The following is an 18,138-nucleotide window of genomic DNA, read 5'->3' as shown; positions in this document are numbered from 1 at the left end:
GGTGGCTCAGTCATTAAGCGTCTGCCTTCGGCTCAGGTCATGATCCCAGTGTCCTGGGATCGAGCCCCACATCGGGCTCCCTGCTCTGCAGGAAGCCTGCTTCTCCCTCTCCCGCTCCCCCTGCTTGTATTCCCTCTCTTGCTGTGTCTCTCTCTGTCAAATAAATAAATAAAATCTAAAAAAAAAAAAAAAAAAAAGAAACAGGAATAGAAAGAAACGACCTCCACATAATAAAAGCTATGTATGAAAAAACCACAGCAAACATAATACTCAATGGGGAAAGACTGAAAGTTTTTCCTCTAAGATCAAGAAAAAGGCAAGGATGCCCACTTTCACCACCGCTGGAAGTTCTAACCACAGCAATTATGCAATAAAAAGAAATCAAAGGTATCCAATTTGGAAAGAAGGAAGGAAATTATCTCTGTTTGGATATGATCTTATATGTAGAAAACCCAAAAAATACCACACACACAAAAAAGCTATTAGAATAAATAAATTCAGCTAGGTAGCAGGATATAAAAGAAACACAAAGTTAGCTGCATTTCTATACATAAGCAATGAACAATCTGAAAAGAAAGTTACAAAAGCAGTTTCATTTACAATGGCCTCAAAAAGAACAAAATACTTAGGAATTAACTTAAGGAGGTAAAAAAACCTGTACAATAAAAACTACAAAACATTGCTGAAAGAAATTAAAGAAAACATAAACAAATGGAAACATCCCATGTTCACGGTTTGGAAGACTTAATATTATTAAAATGTCAATACTACCCTAAGTGTTCTACAGATTCAATGCAATCCCTAACAAAATCCTAATGAGTTTTTTTTGGCAGAAACAGAAAAACCCATCCTAAAATTCATATGGAATCTCAAGGGACCCCAAACAGCCAAGATAATCTTGAAAAAAAAAAGAACAACACTGGAGGACTCACACTTCCTGATTTCAAAACCTACTATGAAACTACAGTAATCAAAATAGTGTGGTACTGGCATAAAAACAGTGGAAAATAGACCAATGGAATAGAAGTGAGAGCCCAGAATTAAACTCACATATATGATCAAAGGATTTTCGACAAAGATGCCAAGCCCACTCAATAGGGAAAGGATAGTCTTTTCAACAAATGGTACTGGGAAAACTGGATATCCTCATGCAAAAGAATAAAGCTGGATCTTTACCTAACACCATATGCAAAAATTAACTCAAAATGGATCAGGGACCTAAATATGAGTCCTAAAACAAAAAAACTCTTAGAAGCAAACATAGGACAAAAGCTTCATGACATTGGTCTTGGCAATGATTTCTTGGATATAACACCAAAAGCACATGTAACAAAAGAAAAAATAGACAAAGTAGACTTCATGAAAATTTTTAAATTTTGTGCATCAAGACATTATTCCCAGAGTAAAAAGGCAACCCACAGAATGGAAGAAACACTGACAAGTAATACATCCAATAAAGGACTGATATCCAGAATATACAGAACTCCTAAAACTCAACAACAAAACAAACAACCCAATTCAAAAATGGGCAAAGGACCTGAATAGACATTTCTCAAAAGAAGATATATGAATGGCCACTAAGCATATGAAAAGACAAAGTATAATGGTGGTTTCCAGGGAATAGATGAGAGGGGAGAATGCAAGTTATTGGTTAAAGGAAACATGGAAACAGAGGTTCACTTATACAAGACAAAATAGTTATGGGGTTGGATGGTGGTGACAGTTGTACAGCAATGTGAATATACTTAATACCACTGAACTTTACATTTAAAAATTATTAAGACGGCAAATTTTATGTTATGTGTATTTTACCACAATAAGAAAAAAAAAGGAGGGGGCGCCTGGGTGGCTCAGTTGGTTAAGCGACTGCTTTCAGCTCAGGTCATGATCCTGGAGTCCCTGGATCGAGTCCCGCATCGGGCTCCCTGCTCGGCAGGGAGCCTGCTTCTCCCTCTGACCCTCCCCCCTCTCATGTGCTCTCTCTCTGTCATTCTCTCTGTCTCAAATAAATAAATAAAATCTTTAAAAAAAAAAAAAAAAAAGGAAGAATGAGTAGCTTCTTCAGTCTCCAGACAGCAGGGCATTATAAAAAGGTTATGAAAAGGTTTTGTTTTGTTTTTGTTTTTTTTAAAGATTTTATTTATTTGACAGAGAGAGAGACAGGAGAGAGGGAACACAAGTAGGGGGAGTGGGAGAGGGAGAAGCAGGCTTCCCGCTGAGCATGGAGCCCGATGCGGGGCTCGATCCCAGGACCCTGGGATCATGACCTGAGCCGAAGGCAGTCGCTTAACCGATTGAGCCACCCAGGCGCCCCTGTTTTGTTTTTTTGAGAAAGAGAGTGTGAGCCAGGGTGGGGGTGGGGGGGTGTCGAGCCTAGCACAGAGCCTGATACAGGGCTCAATTTCACGACCCTGGATCATGACCTGAGCTAAAATCAAGAGCACTTAACTGACTGAGCCACCCAGGCACAGCAAAAAAAAAGGTTTTTAAAAAAACAAAAACAACAATCAGGCCAGCCTGAAATTAACACCTACCAAGATCAACTTGGCAGCAGCAGAATGACAATGGGATATTCACAGTCTCCGCAGGAATGTGAAAAATGTGAAAATTATGGAGAATTTCAGAAATCCAAAGGGCAAAATATTTGAAAAAGCAACTATGCCAAAGTAGGATCTGCAACCAGAAACAAGGGGGACCAGGGTCTAAAATAGAATATCATTTTAAAACTCCATTAAGACAGGTATCAATAATTGCCTGTGTGTTATTCCTGCTCTCTAAGCAACCCTATCTATGTAGTGAATGCTAGAGTGGACGTAGTCCCCAGCAAGACCCCAGCAAGATGGGCCAACCACAGGTCTTTAAAACAAGAAGGGTAGACCCCAGGGATTCTATCTTCCATTACAAATTCAAAATGGCCTTCCAGGACAAATCAATGGCGCATGAGTTTAAAATGAGTGAGTCAGATTTCCAGGCCCAACCCAACCATCAAAGTACTACAGTTTGGAGTGGTCCAAACCACTTCCATAACATCACTATGATGCTGGTGGTTTTATTCTCAAGTGTTAAAGCCAAAGACCCATGACAATGGGAGCCACGTCCTAGGGATGAAAGGGCCCTGCCTCAAAAGCACCACTTCAAAGTTAAGCAAGAATTTCTCTAGCTGGGTTAGATAAACGTTGATGGAAGAAAAAGAAAGAAACAATAGGCCCCAAATGGAGTCACTTGTGCCAAGCCCTACATCAGCAAGCCAAGATTTAATACCTAACCTAATTGCAGGTTCCACCTCTCCCAGGAATGCAATCTTAACCAGTCCCTCTGGGCTTTTCTTTGTCAGCTTTGTGAAGTATCTGCCTGACAGACCCCTTCCATCCCTCAAAGAAGGTCAAGGTAACCCACTCTTTCCTTGTTCCTGTGCCTTCTGCCTACAAAAGTCTCCCATTTTGTATAGCTCTTTGCAGCTCCTTTCTACTTGCTAGATGAGATGCTGCCTGACTCATGAATCACTGAATAAAGCCAATTAAATCCTCAAATTTACTCAGTTGAACGTTTGGGGTTTGTTTGTTTTTTTAACACCATCTATGCCTCCTGCAGATAATTAAAAATGCTGAATAAAATACCTGTATATATATGCATATATTTCTTAAAACTTTTTTTAATTAAAAAAAAACTTGAATTTTTAAAATTTTCTTAAAAGTGTCGACAAGTTAGCAAGCAAATAAGGAACAGCCAGACCAAAATCTGAGTGGAGGAAGAAACCCAGAGAGACAAGTAAACACTGAAGCCTTTGTCCTGAGGGCATCTACAGAACCAGGTATTCCTTCAAACCTTCCACAACCACAGGAGCACAGCTCAGAGCCCACACAAGGTGGGGAGTCTGTGGAGGTCCTAACCCCACTGAAGCTGGGATTTCAGAGGATACTCTCTTTGCACGAGAGTGAACCAGAAATAAACCTGACCTACCTCCTCACCCACAAGAGGTACCTGCAAAAAAAAAAAAGCAAGTGTCTTTTTTTTTTTTTAAAGATTTTATTTATTATTTATTTGAGAGAGAGAGAACGAGAGAAAGCACATAAGAGGGGGAAGGGTCAGAGGGAGAAGCAGACTCCCTGCCGAGCAGGGAGCCCGATGCGGGACTCGATCCCGGGACTCCAGGATCATGACCTGAGCCGAAGGCAGTCGCTTAACCAACCGAGCCACCCAGGCGCCCAGAAAGCAAGTGTCTTAATCTGAGCAGTTGGAGAAACAAAAAAACAAAACAAAGAAACAAAAGACCCCACCCCCAGTTGTCATCAGAAAACAGCCCTCACAGGTTTGCGGTCCAAATTCCCACTACACGGGTCATCAGAAAACACTCAGTGCTCTATACTGCTGGTGGGAAGTACACCACATTAGTACAACCACATTGGCAGAGTTTCCTGTAACCTAGAGGGGTCAGATGTGCCATCAATTCCACTCCTAGTATATCCCCTGGAGAAACTCGTACTCATGGATACCAGGAGCCATGGAAAAGAATGTTCACAGCAGCGTTGTTCCTAAGGGCAAAAACATGAAAGTAGACCAAAGGATTCTTGGCAGTGGAAAGGATCAATGCGCTGTAGCACATTCATACAGTGGAAAGTTACAGAATAGTGAAAATGAAGGGAGTTATGTGCATCCACATGGACACATCCCAAACATGCTAAGTGAGTCAGAGGGCTACAGTATGAGTCCATGTCTAGGATGTTCTAAAACAGGCAAAACTGAACAATAAGTTATTTAGAGACTGGTCACAGGTGGTAAGACTATTGAGAAAATCACAAGATGGGGCACCTGGGCGGCTCAATCTGTTAAGAAGCTGACTCTTGATCACGGCTCAGGCCATGATCTCAGGGTCATGAGATCGAGTGCCGTGTTGGGGCTCTGCACTCAGCAGGGAGTCTGTTTGAGATTCTCCTTCTCTAAGTAAATCAATCTGGAAGGAAGGAAGGAAAAAAGGAGGGAAGGAGGGAAGGAGGGAGGGAGGGTGGGGAGGAGGGAAGGAGAAAGAAAAAGAAAAAGAAAAAGAAAAAGAAAATCAAGGGGCGCCTGGGTGGCTCAGTCGTTAAGCGTCTGCCTTCAGCTCAGGTCATGATCCCAGGGTCCTGGGATGGAGCCCCGCATCGGGCTCCCTGCTCAGCGGGAAGCCTGCTTCTCCCTCTCCCACTCCCCCTGCTTGTGCTCCTGCTCTCGCTGTGTCTCTCTCTGTCACATAAATAAATAAAATCTTAAAAAAAAAAAAAAAAGAAAATCAAGAGAATGATTATTACAAAAGAATAGCTGTGGGGGTAAGGCCCTTCAATTGGGGGGCGGGGCTTGTATGGCATAGTCTTTTATTCCTTAACCTAGGGGACAGAAACATAGATGTTCATTATTTTGTTTTAATGTATGTGTGTGTATATGTTTTAAATACCTCTTCTCTGTGATGTATTTTGTAGTAAACATATGGCCAAAAAAAGAAAGAAAGAAAGAAACTATGGAACATTACACAGCTTTTAAAGAGTGAAACGGACATCTGTACTGATATGGGAAGATCTCTAAGACACACTGACAAGTCAAAATGGCATGGAGCAGAGAGAGTATAGGAGGAAAAAAGAATAGAAATAGATTTATGTTTTATTTATTTATTTTTTTAAGATTTGATTTTTTTTTTAAAGATTTTATTTAATCCATGAGAGACAGAGACAGAGACAGAGAGAGAGAAGCAGAGGGAGAAGCAGGCTCCCAAGGAGCAGGGAGCCCGATGCGGGACTCAATCCCAGGACTCCAGGACCATGACCTGAGCCGAAGGCAGACGCTTAACCATCTGAGCCACCCAGGCGCCCTAAGATTTTATTTATTTAGGGGCGCCTGGGTGGCTCAGTTGTTAGGCATCTGCCTTCGGCTCAGGTCGTGATCCCGGGGTCCTGGGATCGAGTCCCGCATCGGGCTCCCTGCTCGGCGGGGAGCCTGCTTCTCCCTCTGTCTGCTGCTCCCCCTGCTTGTGTTCTTGCTATCTCTCTGTCAAATAAATAAAATCTTTTTTTAAAAAAAAGATTTTATTTATTTATTTGAGAGAGAGAGAGCATCAGCGGGGAGGAAGGGCAGAGGCAGAGAGAGAAGCAGACTCCCCGCTGAGCAGGGAGCCCCACACGGGGCTCGATCCCAGGACCCCGAGATCACGACCTGAGCTGAAGGCAGACACTTAACCAACTGAGCCACCCAGGCGCCCCAGAAATAGATTTATATTTTATTTATTTATTTATTTATTTTTTAAAAGATTTTATTTATTTATTTGACAGATAGAGAGCACAAGTAGGCAGAGAGGCAGGCAGAGGGAGAGGGAAAAGCAGACTCCCCGCTGAGCAGGGAGCCCGACGCGGGGCTCGATCCCAGGACTCCCGGATCATGACCTGAGCCGAAGGGAGCCGCTTAACCGACTGAGCCACCCAGGCGCCCCTAGATTTATATTTTAAATGGACCCATCATCTCTAAAAGGATAGACAAGATACTTTAACTGAGGTGGCCTCTAGGAAGCGGAACTAGGTTACAAGGGAAAAAGAACAAAACAAGGCTTTCATATATAAATGTTGTGTCAGGTGCCAAGTATTATTTAGCTAAAATACTTGGGTTTTTTTTTTTAAGTTAAACCCTAACTCTCTGGTTTACCAGTTGGTGAACTGGTTGTAGACTGTCAGGTCTGTGTGTAGTACCTCTGAGACCACTGCCCAGGTCACAGCTGGGCGTCCTTGACTCATCCGTGGCTGTTCCACCAGACCTCAGTTTCCAGGGTGGAAGGCACTCCACCATCCCAGAGATTTCACTGCACGGGTACACCAGCCCATCGAAGCCCAGAATCCTACAAGGACCCTATGATATGGTAATATAATAAACAGGAATTTGGTCTTTATTCCAGGTTTCCCGGGCACAAGAGATTCTAAAACCCTTGGAATGTCCTGAGTGAGAGGGGAGTCTTTTCTTATTCACAACAAGCCCTTTTCAACCACACCAGAGTCTATGCTAATGAGATGACTCTTGGTGGGCACCTCCATAGCATTCAGGAGGGGGCCGGTTGCCAGAGGAACCAGTGGTGCGATCAGAGGATGGGAACGTTCAGCCCCACCCCTGGGCCTCAGGAAGGGGAGAGAGGCTAGAGAAGGAGTTAGTCACCAGTGGCCAATCATGTCTACGTAATGAAACCTCCATAAACACCCTAAACAACAGAGTTCAGAGACCTTCTTGTTGGTGAATGCCTCTGTGTGCTGGAAGGGAGGCATCCCCCCAACTCCACTGGGACAGAAGTTCCTGTGCTCAGAATCCTTCTGGACTTCACCCAAAGTACCCCTTCATCTCGCTGTTCATTTGCACCCTTTATAATCGATCAGTAAACATTAAGTAAAGTGAAGTGCCTCCCTGAGTTCTGTGAGCCATTATAGCAAATTAGCAAACGCAAGGAGGTGGTCGTGGGAACCCCCTATTTACAGCCAGTCGGCAGACGTACAGACGGCAACCTGGCACTTGGGACTGGCATCTGAATGGGAGACAGTCTTGTGCAACTGAGCCCTTAACCCATGGGGTCTGCACTAACTCCAGGTAGTTAGTGTCAGAACCAAATTAAACTGTAGGACACCCAGTTGGTATCAGAGAGTCAGAAAATTGGTTTGTGTTAGGAAAAATATCACACATTTAGTGTCTAAAGTGTTGTGGGTGAAAAACACCATGAGAGATCTTTGGATGAGAACCCATCAATAACTGGACCCTTGGGCTTACTCTGCTTGGCTTGCTGATCTGGGACAAAAATCTCAAAGAGAAAGTGGCTGAAATGTCTTCCTGAGACCATAATTCTGCTAGGAATGGCTGTACTTGCCCTCTGCCCTTGTTCTGCCTCCTGGGGAATAAAACCTCTTTAAAGCTGTGTTCTCTCCAGTGGGAGAAGTGAGCTAGGAGGGGCAAGAAAACAGACTCCAAGTTGTAAAAACAAGAGAGAAAGGCCAGCTACAGGACCAGACGCAGATCTTTGCTTAGAAGGTAAAGCATACCATAAGGTAAAGCATACCATCCCCTCACTCACGACCAGTCTCAATGTACTCACCACCCCTCTCCTCCGCAGGAGCCCCACCTGTCTGTCCTACTCACCAAATGCCATTCCAAAATGGCAAAAAAAGCACGTGAAACATGAAAACAAAGTAGTTGGAAGAAAAACAGAAGCCAGAGTTATAAATGCATATGCAGGGTGTGCTAGGAGGCTCCCCCTCTCCAAAATGCCTCCCTCACCATGCACCTAAAAAATGCAAAGAATAAAACCTCTTGAATTTAACCTCTACAAATCCGTTGTTTTGCTTAGAGTTAAGTCCCAGTGCTGGCAGGCAGTTTCAGCTTCCACCTTCCCTACCCTGGAAGGAAAGGGAAAGCTCCAAGAACCTGGAAGCCATTTCTCTCCCCAGTAGCCCTGCCGGCCCACCTAACCAAGCCGGAAGGGGCTCTGACAGGCTCACCATGCAGATGGCATGCTGGTCTCTCACCTGGACCCTGTCAGCAGCTCCTGCCCCCTAAAATCGGGAGAAAAGGGAAGGCCCTCGATTCAAGAAGTAGGACGACTCGGCTTGATTTCTCTCTGGATTCCAGGTGCGTTCTCAGGACTAGCTGCTCTGGTCTCAAGCAAACTCAATTTTCTCAGGAAATTGTGCGTTGTGCTGAACAGCCCAGTCCAAAAAGCGCATTCCATTCCAATTCCCTGTGTCTATGCCTATCCAATTTGTCTCTTCAGCTCAATGAACGTGGTTGTTTTTCCAGCTCTGCATCTCAAGATGGAGGCAGAGTTGAAAATTCGAGCTGAGTCCTTTCTGCACTCCACCCATGGCAACCTTTCTTCTGTAGCTGTCTGTATTTGCTCCTTCCTGCCCATCACCTCCCTGTCTGAGTTACAACGACCTCTCAGAGCTGTCTCCCACCCTGACGACCTGCCTCTCCCCATTCCAGGCCAGCCAGCATGCTACTTCCCGAAGAGTTTTTCAAAACCCCATTCACCCATGGGTGGTTGCCCGCTCAAGCATCTCAGAGGTTTCTCATCATCTCAGATCCCAGCAGGCAGCTGGGCATTCACAGAATGAATCCCCCAACAGCAGTCATTCTTTCAACAGGGTTTCCTAAGCGCAGGGTCCTGTGGGTTCAGCAGTGAACATAGCAGGCGCAAACCTCCACCCTCGTGGGGCTTCCACCATCTTCCTCCCACCAGCGAGGCTGGGGCATCATCCTTCCCGATGCCCGCCTCTTCCCATCATGACCTTTGTCCTTGTGCCACCACTTGGATGCTGTCCTCTCCTCTCTGTAGAGGCAGCTTTTAGGCAAACAGGCTTAAGCAATGGAATGGAGAAAGGGCCCACAGTGACCTCCTGGCTGAATACAGACAGGCCCATCGGGCGCCTCACCTCAAAATACCCATAGGCCCTAACTAAGCAATGGGCTACTTACAGCCACAGTTTGGCACAGTTACCAAAAAAGGGAGAATTCTGTGCGTCCCCATACCTCACCTCCCCCCTTTAAAAACAGCCCCGCTCACTGCCTCGTTGCAGTCTCTGCTTTGCTGTCCTGTCCTCCGCTCCCTTGCTGTATTCAATACACTTCTATCTCCTTTGTTCTGCCTCGGGTGAATCCTTTCATTGCCCAAACCCCGGCTTCCACCCCACATTTGGGGGCCCTCATCTGATCAGGAGAGACACCCCACTTACACACCACACTCTCTGCCAGCCCAAACAGGACCCCCCTGTCTCACAGCCAGCTCTCCCAAGAAGTCCTTCCTGAGTAGCCACCCACCTGACACCATCCCTTCAACTTGCAGGCCCTCGGGGTCCTGTGCTCTACTCCACGCTGTGTTCCCCTGTGGCTGTCCTCCCCCAGGACCATCAACACAGCCACCATCGTGATGTGTCCGCTGGCTGCCACGTCACATAATGTGATCTCGTTTAATTCCCCCAACGGCCCTGTGAGGAAGGTCTTATTGTCCCTATTTTATAGATGAGGAAACCAAGGCTCAAAGGGGCTCAGGAACTTGCCAGAAGTGACAGGGCTGGTAAAGGGCCAAAGTCCAACTCCACTCCTGACTGCCTGACTCCAGAGCTCTGCTCTTAGCCACTCGTCATTTTTGCATTGAGCATCTATCTCCCCCGGCACAGAAACAGCCCTCGGTGAGCGCCAATTACGGCAGCTCCTCATTCACAAGCTCTCCTTGAGCAAGCATGTGTTTTGCCCCAGCACATGCCTGCCTTCTCTCCCCAACCGCGGGATACATGACCAAGGGCAAGGGCCACACCGTCAGACGCTCCCTCTGGTAGCCCCACCGCGTCCGGCAAAGAGCAATGCCTGCCACAGTAAACGTCTGAGGAAAGAACAATTTCTTGGAATACTGCACAGTAATAACTTGTGCCCTTCTTAAACCATTCAATTGTGAAACGCAGCATTAGGTCATGGGGAATTTGTTCTGCCAAATATTCAAACTGCCATTTAAGACTATTGGGGGTAATGGGGCGCCTGGGTGGTTCAGTTGGTTAAGCGACTGCCTTCGGCTCAGGTCATGATCCTGGAGTCCCGGGATCGAGCCCCGCATCGGGCTCCCTGCTCAGCGGGAAGCCTGCTTCTCCCTCTCCCACTCCCCCTGCTTGTGTTCCCTCTCTCGCTGTGTCTCTTTCTGTCAAATAAATAAAATCTTTAAAAAAAAAAAAAAAGACTATTGGGGGTAAAAAGGGAGGGAAAGATGGCTTGGGTCAGTAAAAACAAACAGCAGCTTTGCAACCGGCTGGAATTGAACAGTCAAAAGCCTGCAAGGCGGAGCCAAACCTTCAGGTCTTACAGAAGTGACCCTGGCTTCAGCCTCAGGCAGCACAACAGGGAGGAGACCCTGTCCTGAGTGGAGGCTCCCAGTCGGCCTGGAAGTCCAAGTGACCACAAACAGCTCTAATGGAAGAAGCTGCAAACCCCCATCAAGAGATAAACTCAAGTAAGAAAGACTGAGTTTCAGAGTGATCTCTTCGGCCCTGCACAGTGATATGGCCACATCCCATTCTAATCCCGTGTGTGACAGCAGGAAGGACTCCAGCCAGGAATCAAGGTGCTGCTTTCAAAGGCTTCCTGGCGGAGCTGGTTGAGTCACTGAACCCCTCTAACCTCTGCTGTCATCCATAAACGCGAAACCATGACCTTGACCAGTGCCAGTAAGAACTGTCTGACGAAATGATAAAACTGGAAAGTGCTATACGCATATGAGGAGTGTTACCAACAACAGAAGCAACAGAAGATCAGTAGGTGGCTCAACGGTGTCCTGGGAAGTGCTGGTTGGGATCAGACTCCAGTATTTGTTGACACGCCGATGGCTTACTGGCAGGGGAGAGGCTGCCACTATTAGGTTATAGCCACCGTTCTATTTTTCTTGAGGCAAAACTTTTTTTTTTCCTGTTTTGTAATTCCATTCTGCTATTTCCCAAGCAGTCAGTAAAATTTTGTGAAACGCCCAGTAATACTTTTAAAAGCTGTACTTTGAGACGTTATTAAACTGGTTGGTCTGCATCTTTCAGGCAAAATGGTATGAGGAGAGAGACAATAACCCTGAGACAGGGAGAACCAGGTGACGTGCACAAGAGTAGATAGACAGCTGGCCAAAGAAGGAAGCAACCCAGATTTCATTCACTTAAATATTTGGGGGGCCTATTACGTTCTCAGCTTGGTAGAACATAGAATAAGCATTTCTTAGGCATTTCTAGAAATACGTGCGGAGGGGAACTTGGTAAAAGACTTCCTGCAGATCAAGTGTGAAAAGACCTCAATTGTTATTTAGGGACTAAACAGACATGTTGTCCCTGAGGACTGAAGAGATCTGCTATCTCAGACTCAAAGGTCAAATGCATTGAAAGTTTGCCTCATTTCGGCATCTGTGTTCATCCCACTGCCTCTGGCCTCTGTGGTTTGCAGGGAGAAATGAGCTCTTAATCTTATCAAAGATCCCTTGTTTGTGATGCGTTGCTTAAGAGCTGCTTTCAAGAATCTCTACGTGATGCCTAGGTGTGGTTCTCTCTGAGTTTTCCTACTTGGAGTTCGTGGAGATTCCTGGGCACATAAACTATTGTTTTTCATCAAATTTAGGAAGTTTTTGGCCATTATTTCTTCAAATATTCATTCTGCTCCTTTCTCTCCATCCTCTCCTGCTAGGACTCCCATATGCACACACTTTACAAGAAAGCCACCGGGGGGGGGGGGGGGGGGGGGCGGCGCTGGCTGGCTTAGTGGGTACAAAAATGGATTCCTGATCTTGAGGTTGTAAGTTCAAGCCCCACATTAGGCCTAGAGCTTACATTTTAAAAAAAAGAGAGAAAGAGAAAAAGGAAGAAAAGAAAAGCCACAAGCTCAAAGTGGAGTCACTTGCCCCCAGGATGGGCAAACCAAGACTTAATTGCAGTTTCAACCTCTCTAGAAGTGGAATCTTAAACCAATCAATCTGGAATTTTCTGGTCAGCACAAAAGAAGTAATCTGTCCCGTGAGCCTTTCCAATCCCCAGAGAAAGATAAGGTAATCCATCTAAAAAGACCCTCTGCTGCACCCTCTGAGGAAAGGTGACTGGTCTGGAACAATCTCTTCTTTTCTTCTGCTAATAACTCCTTGCCTCACCCTCCCTCCTTTAAATACCTGGTAGCACTCCCCAGAGCTCTCCTCTACTTGCTAGACGGGATGCTGCCAGATTCAAGAATCATTTAATAAAGCCAATTAGATCTTCAAATTTACTGTTGAATTTTTTTGTGTAATAATATTGATAGGTTTGATGGTATTCTGCAGGCATCTGAGGCCTGTTCATTTTCCTTCATTCTTGCTCCCTTCTGTTCCTCCAACTGGATAATCTCAATTGACCCATCTTCAAGTCCATGGATTCTTTCTTCTGCCTGCTTTATTCTGCTATTAAGCCCCTGTAGTGACTTTTTCATTTCAGCTACTATATTTTCAGCTCCCGAATTTCTTTTTGGTTCCTTTTTTATAATTTCTATCATCTCTATTTGGCGAGGCACTGTTCTCATAGTTTAGCTCTTTAGACATGTTTTAACATAGCTGATTTAAAGTCTTTATAAAAGTCCAACATCTGAGCTTCCTTAGGGATAGTTTCCACCAGCAGCTTTTCCTATGTTATGTGCCATTCTTTCTCGTTTCTTTGCATGACTCATAATTTCTGTTGAAAGTAAGATTCGGCCATTTCTCTTGAGTAAATGCTCCTTGGATTGCTGCAAGCCATTAATTTCCAGAATTCTGAAAAAGATGATTTTGACAATTTTTGCCAGTTTTTTCATTTCTTTAGAGAAAAGCATCTTTTAAGAAGTCTTTATTCCACTATTCCCCAGGAATCTATAACTTGTATGGCATTTAGAAAGAGGTTTTGATCCCCCCAAACAATCTGCTGGAGAACAGGAGTAAAAGAGAAGAATTATTTTGTTGTTGTTAATATCTTATTTGTCAGAGAGAGAGAAAGAGAGAGCGCACAAGCAGGCAGAGGGAGAAGCAGGCTCCCCGCTGAACAAGGAGCCCAATGCGGGACTTGATCCCAGGACCCTGGAATCATGACCTGAGCTGAAGGCAGACGCTTAACCAACTGAGCCACCCAGGCATCCAAATGAGAGGAATTCTGATAGTTAAAATTCTGTCCCTGATCTTAAGTCCCACATCGTATTATAAATTGCACCCTTCTCTTTTTTTTAAAGCTGATTATTCAAAAATAAAAGACACAGCAAAACAAAAATTTTAAACACATAATTTTGTAATTCTAGCAACTAGGAAAAAAATTTTGGTATAGCATTCCAAAATAACCAAAAAGGAGATGCTACACATTGTTTTATAATATACCTTTCTCATCTTGTTCTAGGGTAACAAATTTAGAGCAACCATTTGATTAGGGTACAAGGGCTATTTTCAAAGCTGCATTGTAGGACACTGAACAGACTGCACGTGTAGCAATACTTTTTTGAGGTACATTTTGGTGGTTTCCCATTTTCTTTCTTTTTTTTTTCTTTTTTAAGATTTATTTTTAAGTAATCTCTACACCCAATGTGGGGCTCAAACTCACAACCTTGAGATCAAGAGTCATACGTTCCACCAACTGAGCCAGGTGCCCCGGTTTCCCATTTTCTGCTATAAGAGTGCTGATCTGAGCAGCCCAGTTTGTGTGCTTGCCCCGTTATACCTTAGGTTACATTTCTAGAACTGACACTGTTGTGTCGTATGCTCTATTTATTTATTTAAGTTTTAGGTGTGATCTTCTCTATATCGCCTGCCATTTAATGCCCTGCCCTGTGGTGGAGCACATCTTCCTCTCTCTCTGAACAGAGATTCTGTTAACTCAGTGATGTCACTGCCATCATCAATATACTCCCATATGCTCTTTATTATCACACAGTGCTGCTTCACCACCTGAAGGGGAAACTCAGAGCCAAAGCTAAATAGAGACTGTATTTCAAACTGCAGAGCAGGAATCTAAGCAGTCCCCCACTCAGATTTCCTTTCCTTGGAACTCTACAGACGTTCACTCTTCAACACATGGGGTGACGTCAGCATCAGCCATCACGGGAGAGGTCAGGCGGCATTAATAATTTTCAACCAGGTCCCACTAACCACCCACAAGTTTCCTGAGGCCACACATAGTGACCAGGATGGGAATACAAGTCCAAATCCATTTATCATCTAACATCAAATCTATAAAAATAATTTGATGGTAATGGGCCCTCCAAAGAGATTGGTAGCTCTCTAATGCAAGGTCAGGGAGAAGCCAGCGTTCTCACCATTTCTAGGAAGGTGAATTGAAGAAAAGCAAAAGGCAGGCATGGGTTCTTGGTGCCAGGATTTCTTGGTAACCAAGCATGACCAGAAACCACCAGTACTCTGAAGTACCACCAGACTCCCTTACTCTTCATTTGAGAAGATGTAAAAAAGGGGGGAGGGGAGGGTGTGGAATGCCAGACTTAGACTCAGAAGACTGGGACTCAAATTCCAAAACTGCTGGGTCACTGGCCTGATTTTACAGCTAGTCCTTGGTAAGAGAAAGCCTTGGAAGATACACAGAATTTCAATTCCACCTAGTTCGTACTTTAATTCCACCTATTTTGTGGCCATAGTGCATGAGAAATGAAGCCTTAAATAGGTTAATTGAATCTAGTGATCCAGTCACACGGTATGGCAGCCTGGGTGGAAAAGTGCAGAGTTCCATGGGAAGAGGATTAGGCAACGTGATGTTTCAATCTGGGGCTTATGGGCTGTGAGCCTATCCCCATTTGGGGGCAAAACAGCGATGAATCAGGACTCTGCCTAGCAGCTGGACTCAAAGGAAAAGACCTAGTTTCATCCTGGCCAGGAATCTCTTGAATTATAAAGAAATGTCATCTAGTGGAGAAACTCCTGAAGTTGCTTAGGAAAATAATTTACTACAGTTTGAAATCATAGCATTATTTCTTTGTTAGGTAAGATTCCTTAATTCCAGGAAGTTAAAGCATTAAGAATAAATATGCCCAAGAAAATAAAAACTATAGTATTTATAATTTTGAGTTAAGAAATCTGTGTGTATCTGTTATTTTACGTACTTCAATTCAAGGGAGTTCAGTCTGTTCAGAATAACAAGTCAGTCTCAAGATTCCAATGAAAATATGTAACTGAGTTTGGTTTTTAAGTAAGAATTTTATTAAGTTTAAAATCAGTACAGCAGATGACAAATAAGCTCAAAGATGCTCAACATCATTAGTAACCAAGGAAATTCACATTGAAACCACAAGACACAATGGGGCGCCTGGGTGGCTCAGTCTTGCGTCTGCCTTGGGCTCAGGTCATGATCCCAGGGTCCTGGGATCAAGCCCCGCATCGGGCTCCCGGCTCGGCGGGAAGCCTGCTTCTCCCTCTCCCACTCCCCCTGCTTGTGTTCCCTCTCTCGCTGTGTCTCTCTCTGTCAAATAAATAAATAAAGTCTTTAAAACAAACAAACAAACAAAAAAGAAACCACAAGACACCAACACACATCTTTTAGAATGGCTAAAAAAGACTGACCATATCCAGTGTCGGTGAGGATTTGGAGACTACAGCTCTCGTAGGCTGCTGGTGGGAATGTAAGATGGTACAGCCACTTTGGAAGAAGGTTGGGCAAGTTCAAGTTACATATACACCTTTCATATGCTCTAGCCACTCCACTCTACACATTTGCCCAAGAGAAAAGGAAATATATGTCCACATAAAGACTTGTACACAAACATTCACAGCAGCTTTATTTGGAACCATCAAAAACTGGAAATAACTGAAACGACTAACAACATGTGAATTAAATAAACTGTGGAGTACCCACATAATGGAATACTACCCTGAAGCAAAAGGGAAGAACTACTGATGGATGCAACAACATGGACAGATCTCAAAATAATTATGCTGAGTGAAAGAAACCAAACAAAAAAGGATACATACTCTATGATTCCACTTACGTAAAATTCCAAAAAATGCAAACTAATCTAGAGTAACAGAAAGCAATTCAGTGGCTACTTGGGGATGGGGGAAGCAGAGAAGAATGGGAGGGAGGGACAACCAAGGGGCATGAGGACACTTTCAGAGGCAATGGATGTGTTCACTATGTTAACTGTGGTTAAGGTCTCACAAGAGGATACATATGTGGAAATTTATATATTTACACTAAAGATGCGCAATTTATTATGTTAGAAATACCTCAATAAAGTGAGTAGAATAGCTTTAAAATGGTAAAACATAAAACAGTATAAGAATGTTTAAGAAAATTTAACAGTCAGCTTAATTTATTAGATTTACAGGAATTATTTAAGCATTAGGGATGTTTGTTAAGCAGACAATTGGAAGCGTTAAAATAATTAAAGAAGGTTGAACGTAATTTACAAATTCAATTTAAAATTTTCAAATGAGTTAAGTTTGCAAATGGAATCAAGTATTAATCAAAAGGTCCCTTCAAACTGATTTGTTAAAATTTTCTAGAATCATAAATAGAACAGAAAGATCTATAGGCTTTACTTAAAAGTGAAATTTAAAAGACTAGAGACGGCTGGCTGGTTCAGTCGGTTAAGCATCTGACTCTTGATTTCTGCTCAGGTCTTGATGTTGGGGTTGTAAGATCGAGACCCACGCCAGCTCATGCTGGGCATGGAGCCTGCTTAAAATTCTCTCTCTCCCTCTCCCTCTTCCCCTCTCTCCCCTCTCCCTCTCTATAAATAAATGAATAAAAATAAAAATAAAAGACTAGCCTTTGGGGCACCTGGCGGGCTAGAAGAGGTCATGACAGTTGATTTCAGAGTTATGGGTTCAAGCCCCACATTGGGTGTGGAGATTAAATAAACTACAAAAAAATAAATAAATAAAAAATAAAATAACAAAAAGACTAGCCCTTAAAGGAAGAAATTGATTTTTGAGCTTGTAACTTTAACAAATTGAAAATCAATTTTTTTTTCAACCAAGGTAACTTCCAAATTAGCTTTGTGTTACACAAAAGCCCAGGGGGAGGGGAAGGGTGCCCCAACCCCACCCAGACATTCCAGTCACCTGAGACTCAACAGGTCACTTAATCTCTCTGAACTTCAGTTTCCTCATCCTTAAGAGAGAAATCCAGTGGGGCGCCTGGGTGGCTCAGTTGGTTGGGCGACTGCCTTCGGCTCAGGTCATGATCCTGGAGTCCCGGGATCCAGTCCCGCATCGGGCTCCCTGCTCAGCAGGGAGTCTGCTTCTCCCTCTGACCCTCCTCCCTCTCATGCTCTCTGTCTCTCATTCTCTCTCTCTCTCAAATAAATAAATAAAATCTTTAAAAAAAAAAAAAAGAGAGAGAAATCCGGAATAAACAAAACATTTCATATTAATAAATTTCATGCTGATAAAGCACATTAGTAAAAGCATTCGGAGAAGCATACAGTGATGTGCAAATACAACAGATTAGCAGCATGATATCACTCCCGGGTAAATGCAGCCCTTCCCAGACTCCCGGCTGACCAGTGACAGACATGCGAAAGGTACCACACAGATCCTCCGAGACTAAGCATGACTCAGCACAGACAGATCACGTAATTTTCCTTAAGACCTCAGCCAGGGATGGTTGTCTGTGGGGAGGGGAGCTGCCACATGTGGAGTCTAGC

The 18,138-nt window shown here is 44.1% G+C and overlaps 1 protein-coding gene across 8 annotated transcripts in view; it reads right to left on the bottom strand.

Moving 5' to 3' along the window:
* Positions 1–18,138, bottom strand: part of PC (pyruvate carboxylase) — a 97,217-nt gene that overhangs the window by 71,951 nt on the left and 7,128 nt on the right. Inside the window, exon 1 of one of the 8 annotated variants that reach the window (XM_054511821.2) lies at positions 11,264–12,174. The exons of the other annotated variants lie outside the window; for them this stretch is intronic. The gene's annotated coding sequence lies outside the window, so the exon portion shown is untranslated. Of the gene's footprint in view, positions 1–11,263; positions 12,175–18,138 lie in introns of those variants that run through there. 8 annotated transcript variants of the gene reach the window in all.

Source organism: Mirounga angustirostris, unplaced genomic scaffold (assembly GCF_029215605.1).
Source record: "Mirounga angustirostris isolate CCGP_5_RB_7025 unplaced genomic scaffold, mMirAng1.0.hap1 SCAF_13, whole genome shotgun sequence".
NCBI lineage: Eukaryota > Metazoa > Chordata > Mammalia > Carnivora > Phocidae > Mirounga > Mirounga angustirostris.
The sequence above is the reverse complement of the archived record's forward strand: the minus strand, read 5'-3'. Positions and strand labels throughout refer to the sequence as shown.